Genomic DNA, 7,779 nt, shown 5'->3' with positions numbered 1-7,779 from the left:
TTACCAAAACTCCACTCTTTTGGTTTGGATTAACCAATCTGGCTTTAGCCTGGGACCCCAAAGCACCCTACCCATAGACCCTATTAATGGCAGCACCCCAGAATCCTGACTTTCCGTCTGCACTCTGCCTTGACCTTCCCATGTGGCCCCTGGAAATATGCCAGGACTTCTTCCAGGCCCCGTGAGGAACCAACTTTTCCATTTCATTTCCTTTTGAGTCTGTTGTTGAGCCATGTCTCACCGTCTGGCATCCTGTGCACCACTTACTAAGTGTTAATTTGATAAATTCGTAACATAATTATTTAAGTAAACTTTTTTTATTTTAAAACAGTTTTAGATTAATAAAAAAATTGAGAAAATAATATAGAAAATTCCCAATACTCTATACCCATTTTCCCTATTATTTTATGTTACTATGGTAAATTTGTCACAATTAATGAATCAATACCAATACATTTATTCCTTACATAGTAAAGTCCACATTTTATTCGGTTTTTTTTTTTTAGTTTTCAGCTAATATCCTTTTTCTTTTCCAGGATCCCATCCAGGCTACCACCTTACATTTAGTTTTCATGTTTCTTGGCTCTAACAGTTTGGCAGATATTTATTGTTTTTGATGATCTTGACAATTTAGAGGAGTCCTAGTGAGATATTTTGTAGAATGCCTCTAAATTGGGATGTGTCTGATATTTTTCTCATGACCAGATTAGGGTTATGGATTTTGTGGAGGAAGTCCAAAGAGGGTAAGTGTCATTTTTATCACAGCGCAGCTAGGATACATACTATCAACATGACTAATCAGTATTGATGTTCACATTGATCACTGGGTTGAGCTAGTATTTGTCAGGTTACTCTACTGTAAATATGCTCTTTTTCCCCCTTTCTGTACTATACACTTTAGAAAGGATCCACTATTATCAGCCCACACTTAAGGAGTGGGGAGTTAAAAAAAAAAAGTGTGTGACTTTATAGTCTACTTCCTTGAGGGTGGAGTATCTACATAAATTATTTAGAATTCTCTAGACAGGAGATTTATCTATTTCCCTCCATTTATATATATTCCGTCATTTTTATCAGTATAGACTCATGGACATTTACTTTACACTTTGGGTTATAATCTAATATTACTTAATTTTGTCATTCAATTGTTTCAGCTTTAGCCATTGAGAGCTCTTTCAGCTGGCTCCTCTAACTCTTGGTTCTTTTCATTGGCAGATGGTATTAGAAACCAAGGACTGCTTATTGCTACTGGAGTCTCATTGCTTCTAGGTTTTCTCAGCTGACAGAGCAAGGAAGTATATGTGTGTATACTAATCTGTGTATACAGGTCATACTCTATACATAGCCATCTGTGCTTATGTTAAACTAAACATGAGTTCATACTGTTATCTCCAGTATGATCCCTCTAATTCATTATGACATGGATCATCCTAGCCTCCACTGTTTGCTTATTTAAGCCCTCCATAACAACAGTAAGAAAACTTATTCCCACCATCCACCATTTATTTACTATCTCAATTCCAGTATCCATGCATAGTGGTTTCAGAATTGCTAATCCATACGCCCCCGTGAGAAACTTTATCAAGTAGAATGCAATGCTAATGTTTTGCTGAGTCTTACAGACAATAGTTATTTCCAAATTCAGAACCTTTTTCCTCCACTCCCTTCAGTGAGGTTGTTTCATACACTTACAATATAGTTAGTCTTCTGTCAATTCTGTATTCCATCCTGAGATTCCTGACCTCCTAAAGGACTTTTTAAAATTTGCATACATCAAGGTTCACTTTTTGTGCTGCAAAAGTCTGTGGGCTTTGACAAATGCATAGGGTCCCTTTCCACCAATAGTGTCATACTCGAGAGAGTTTAACCACCCTAAAAAACCCCCGTGCTTCACTTATTCAAGGTTCCTCCTTCTTATGGCAACCAGTGATCTATTTTTCACGTCTGTAATTTTGCCACTTCCAAAATATCACCTAATTGGAATCATACAGCATGGAGACTTTTCAGACTGGCTTTTTTCACTTGCCAATAAGTATTTATGTTGCATATATGTCTTTTCATGGCTTGATAGAGCATTCCTTTTTCATTGCTGAACTGTGTTACATTATGTAGATATATTTCTGTTTTGTTTTTCTATTCAGCTATAGAAGAGCATCTTGGTTTTTTCCAGTTTGGGGCAAAATCTTCTATAAATATAAATACTTGTGTGCAGGTTTTTGCATGGTCATAAGTTTTAAAACTAGCTGGGTAAATAGTAGTGCAATTGCTAAATTGTATGACAAGATTATGTTTAACTTTGTAAGGAATTGCCAGTCTTCCAAAGTGGCTCTACCATTTTGTATTCTTACCGGCAATGAATGAGGTTTTGTGTTGCTACACATCCCTGTCATCAATTGGTACTGTCAGATTTTGGTATTACAGATATTTTAATAAGATGTAGTGAGATCTCATTGTTGTTTTAATTTGTATTTACCTACTGATAGATGGTGTTGAGTATCTATTTATACGGTTATTTGCCATCTGTATGTCATCTTTGATGACATGTCTGTTCCTAGTTGCCCATTTTTAAATTGGGTTGTTTTCTTGCTGACCTTTAAGAGTTATCTATATATTTTGGATACAAGTCCTTTATGTAATTTGCAGATATTCTCTTCCAGTCAATGCTTTTTATTTTCATCCTTTTAACAGTGTCTTTAGCAGAAATTTTTGTTAATTTTAGTAAAGTTCAACTTACCATTTTTTCTTTGCTTTTGATATTATATATAAAAACTCATTGACAAACCCAAGGTCAAGCAGATTTGCACCTAGGTTTTTTCTTCTAGGAAATTTAGAATTTTAAATTTAGGCATCTGAGCCATTTTGCATTAATTTTTATGAAAGGTGTATGATCTGTACGTAACTATTTTTGAAAAGTTTGCTTGTGTGGCTGGTTCATGTAGCAGCAATGAGTTCTTTTCAATCTCCTTAAGCAGTGAAAAAGTTTGGAGTTGAATTTTTCTCTCTGTAATTTAACCTTTAGCATGAAAGCATTTTCTTGGATGTAATATTCTTTGCCAGTCCAAATTTCTGTGTTAAAATTTAGAGGCACTAGACCCTTAAAAACTTTCTGTATCTTGAATTTTGTAGAAAATTTCTAGCTTTCTGCCACTAAGAAGAGGAGTGTTGCAGAAGATGAGAAGGACCTTTGAAATATCCTAGATCTTGTTTAGAAAGATGTTTCCTCGAACCAATTAACATATAATTATGAACTAATACCTATAATTATTTAAGTTTTAATAAAATAATTTATTGATCATAGTTATTTTGTAGTCAGCATTGTTAATGACAAATGAGATCTTTTTAGATTTACTTAAGATATTATTTTTACTTATTAAAAAAACATTGCTTTTGTCAGTTAAGTTACACAGATTTTTAACTAGAAAAAAATGTTTCGCTGAATATACATAAGGTAGTTGGTGTTTGGAACAGTAATTTTCTCCCCATTTTAGGAAAAACAAAATAAGTACTGTGGGTAAATTTATAAGTGAATTAGGAAAAAGCTCGGATTTCTAATTTCTACCATAGCATTTTCAAATAGGAAATCCTGCAGAAAATTGTTATGATATTGGCAGCATGGAGTAGGATTATGGGCAAGGGAAGAGAATAGTGTGTCTTTGATCAATCAAGAGGATGCCTCTGAAGGTTCCTAAGTAAGAATTTTCAGCAATCTCCCAGCCAGTAGCCAGAGCATATGCCTTTTGGTGCTGCGGTACCAAAGCAGCCTTTTGGTAGCTATTGAGCCTATACATGTTGAGTGGGGAAAGCAATCAGTATAGAGTCGGTATCCTTTGAGAATGCACACCTTTGCAAAAGGGTATCATTCCAACTTTGTGCAATGCTGTTTTAACTATTGGCATGTCTCTGAGTGCTAAGCATGCCAGGGACTGAATTCTGAAGATACAGTATCTCAATTTATTCAAACGTCACTGGATTGGAACTTGACCTGGATATAATTCTCTCCCTTTTACCAAAATTGAATTTAGATATAAATGATTTTCTTTTTCTTTTTTCTCCTTTTTCCACCACAGAATAGAAAACCTGATGTAGTTAGTGTCTGGCATCAGCGATGAGTTTAAGAAACATTCTCTTTGACAGAGACTTCATTAGTGCCTGTCCACTGAGAGAGAATATATGTAAGGGAGTACTTGCTTAGAAGATTCCAACTTGTGGTAAATCTGATAGGAAACAACTCAAGTATAAATCATTGCATTACAAGGAAAACAACTCTAATTACCATTTATACTTATGCTTAATTTTTCAGTATGTGAGACATACTAAAGTGTATGTATGAAAGTGTACCAGCTTGCTGGCAAAAAAATCAGTTTTCAGTCAATTTTTGAAAGAATCAACAAAAATAAGAAATTATTAAATTTTGACATAAGTGGGTCACCTTTAATGCATAAAAGGATGAAAAGTAAGATAGGCCAAGAAGAAGAAAAGAAGAAGAAAAAGTTGGAGGAGATCCAGGGAAACAAATGAGCTTGCCACGTGATAGTAATGGAAAAGTCACAGGCTTGAGAGCACAACTGTATATTGGTTTCAGCTCTGCTGCTAAATAGCTATTTGATTTTAGGCAAAGTGATCACTTTTCTTGGATTCAATTTCTCCTTTTGCTCCATGGAGGTCACAACATCCGAGATTTCTTCCGCTTTCATCTTCTATGAATTCATAAGATGAAATAACATAGGTGAAAACATTTTTATAAATACAAAACTCTATGCAAGGGCCAGGTGTTATTCTGACTGATGAAATTTCCTACCTGAAGCGGAGACCGGGGGCAGATTTCACAGCTGTTGCTGACAAGTGTGGAGAGTCTATGTGCAGCTCTAACATGTGCACACCCTGCTCCAGGCTGAACCTTGCAGGCATGAGGAGATTCACACTCAAGTGCTGCTGGACGCATGATGCCAGCCACGGCTGGATGCCTTCTCAGAAGCCTTCTCAGCGTTGCACACAGGGTGAGGACAGGCATGTTACAAACCTTGATTCTTGTAACCCTTTCTCGAAAGCAGACAATCTTCTTAGCAGAGTTTTACTTCCTTTAGCCTCTGAAAGGACTAAAGAGCTTCTAGGCATCCTCGCAGATCGGCTTTCTTCAACTGGCTTTTGTAGGTTTGCATCAGCAGCCCCATAGATTAGGACTACATCCTATAAGAAAAAATGATGGGCATGACCCAATCAGCTGTCATTTACCAGTGTTCACACACATAGCCTTCATCATCTGAGAATGCTAAGCTCATGACGCAGTTTAGGAAGGTTGGGAAAGTGACAAAATAAACACTTTTGAGGCAATTTTCTGTTTCACTTTGTTTCCCTAAGCTCTTCTTTTCTCCCCCATGGCTTTGTAAAAGATGCTTTTTAAGGACTTCTGGGAGAAGATGGTGGAGTAGGAGGACCCTAAACTCACCTTGCTGCATGGATACAGCTACACAACACCCACATAAGTGTAAATAACCCAGAAAAGGATGTAAAGTATGACACTATATACCTAAAACATGGGGGGAGTAAAAGTTTTTTCAGAATGAATTCAAACTTCAGTTACCATCAACTTAATATAGACTGTTATATGCACAAGATGTTGTATATAAACTTCATTATAACCACAAATAAAAAAAAACTGGTAATAGATATGCAAAAAATTTTTTAAAAAGTTATCTAAGTATATCACTAAAGAAAAGCAGGAAACCATGAGAGAACAGAGCAAGCAAAGAAAGGAACAAAGAAGAACTACAAAAGCAACCATAAAACAAGTAACAAAATGGCAATAAGTACATACCTATCAATAATTAATTTGAATGTAAATGGACTAAAGGCTCTAATCAAAAGATGTAGTGTGATAGAATGGATAAACAAGCCCCATCTCTATGCTGCCTACAAGAGACTCATTTTAGGCTTAAAGACACATGCAGATTGAAAGTGAAAGGATGGAAAAACATGTATCATGCAAATGGAAGTGAAAAAGCTGGAGTAGAAATACTTAGACAAAATAGACTTTAAAATAAAGACTATAATAAGAGACAAAGAAGGACAGTACATAATGATAAAGGGAACTATCCCAAAGTAAGATATAACGATTGTAAATATTTATGTACCCAACATGGGAGCACCCAAATACATAAAACAGCTAATAACCAAACATAAAGAAATCAATACTAATACAATAATAGTAGGAGACTTTAACACCCCACTTACATCAATGGATAGATCATATAAAAAGAAAATCAACAGGAAATAGTGCCTTTGAAGGACACATTGGACCAGATGTATGTAACAGATATATTCAGAACATTCCATCCTAAGACAGCAAAATACACATTCTTTTCAAGTGTACATGGAGCATTCTCCAGAATAGATCACACATTAAGCCACAAAACAAGTCTCAACAAATTCAAAAAGATTAGTCTTATACAATGAATCTTTCTGACCACAATGCTATGAAGCCAGAAATCATCCAAGAGAAAAAATCTGGACAGAACATAAATACATGGAGGTTAAATAACATGCTACTAAACAATGGATGAGTAAACCAAGAAATCAAAAGGAAATTAAAAAAAAATACGTGGAGACAAATGAAAATGAAAACACAATGGGCCAAAATCTATGGGATGCAGCAAAAGTGTTTCTAAGAGGGAAATTTATGGTAATGCAGGCCTACTTCAAGAAGAAGAAAAATCTCAAATAAACAACCTAACCTTACACCTACAGGAGCTAGAAGAAAAGAACAAATAAACGAAACCCCAAGCCAGTAGAAGGAAGGAGATAATAATAAGGATTAAAGCAGAAATAAACAAAATAGAAACTAAGAAGCAATAGAACAGATCAATAAAACCAGGAGCTGGTTCTTTGAAAAGATAAACAACACTGATAAACCTTTAGCCAGACTCATTAGGAAAAAAAAGCGAGGACTCAAATAAACAAAATCAGAAATGAAAGAGGAGAATAACAACTGACACCACAGAAATACAAAGGATTGTAAGAGAACATTATGAGAAATTATATGCTAACAAACTGAACAACCTAGAAGAAATAGATAAATTCCTAGAAGCATATAATACATTAAAAAAATCACTTACCAAGATCAAGTGGGATTTATTCCCAGGATGCAAGGATGGTTCAATATTGGCAAATCAATCAACATGATATATCACACTGACAAGAGAGAGGATAAAAACTATATGATTATTTCAATAGATGCAGAAAAAGCATTTGACAAAGTACAACATCCATTCACGATAAAAACTCTCAACAAACTAGGTTTAGAGGGCACATACTTCAACATAATAAAAGGCCATATATTTAAAAACCCACAGCTAATATCATACTTAATGGTGAAAAACTGAGAGCTTCTGCCCTAGAACAGGAACAAGACAAGGATGTCCACTCTCTCACTTTTATTCAACATAGTAATGGAAGTCCTAGCCACAGCAATCAGACAAGAAAAAGAAATAAAAGGCATCCAAATTGGTAAGGAAGAAGTAAAACTTTCACTATTTGCAGACGACATGATATTATATGTAGAAAACCCTACAGACTTCACCAAAAAACTACTAGAACTGATAAATGAATTCAGTAAAGTCACAGGATACAAAATCAATATATAGAAATCTGTTGCATTTCTATACACCAATAATGAAGCAGCAGAAAGAGAAATTAAGAAAACAATCCCATTTACAATTGCACCAAAATAATAAGGTACCTAGAAATAAACTTACCTGAAGAGGTGAAAGCCCTGTACACTGA

General features: G+C 35.1%; 1 long non-coding RNA gene across 1 annotated transcript; it reads right to left on the bottom strand.

The window, feature by feature from the left end:
- Positions 1-4,531: 4,531 nt before the first annotated feature.
- Positions 4,532-7,188, bottom strand: LOC144382127 (uncharacterized). The gene is made up of 3 exons (XR_013448541.1): positions 7,113-7,188; positions 4,799-5,187; positions 4,532-4,697 (listed from the first exon to the last, which is right to left on the bottom strand). It is a non-coding gene; the product is annotated as an uncharacterized LOC144382127 (long non-coding RNA).
- Between the last annotated feature and the right edge of the window lie 591 nt (positions 7,189-7,779).

Source organism: Halichoerus grypus, chromosome 6, assembly GCF_964656455.1.
Source record: "Halichoerus grypus chromosome 6, mHalGry1.hap1.1, whole genome shotgun sequence".
Lineage (NCBI taxonomy): Eukaryota > Metazoa > Chordata > Mammalia > Carnivora > Phocidae > Halichoerus > Halichoerus grypus.
This window is presented reverse-complemented; position numbering and strand designations above follow the sequence as displayed.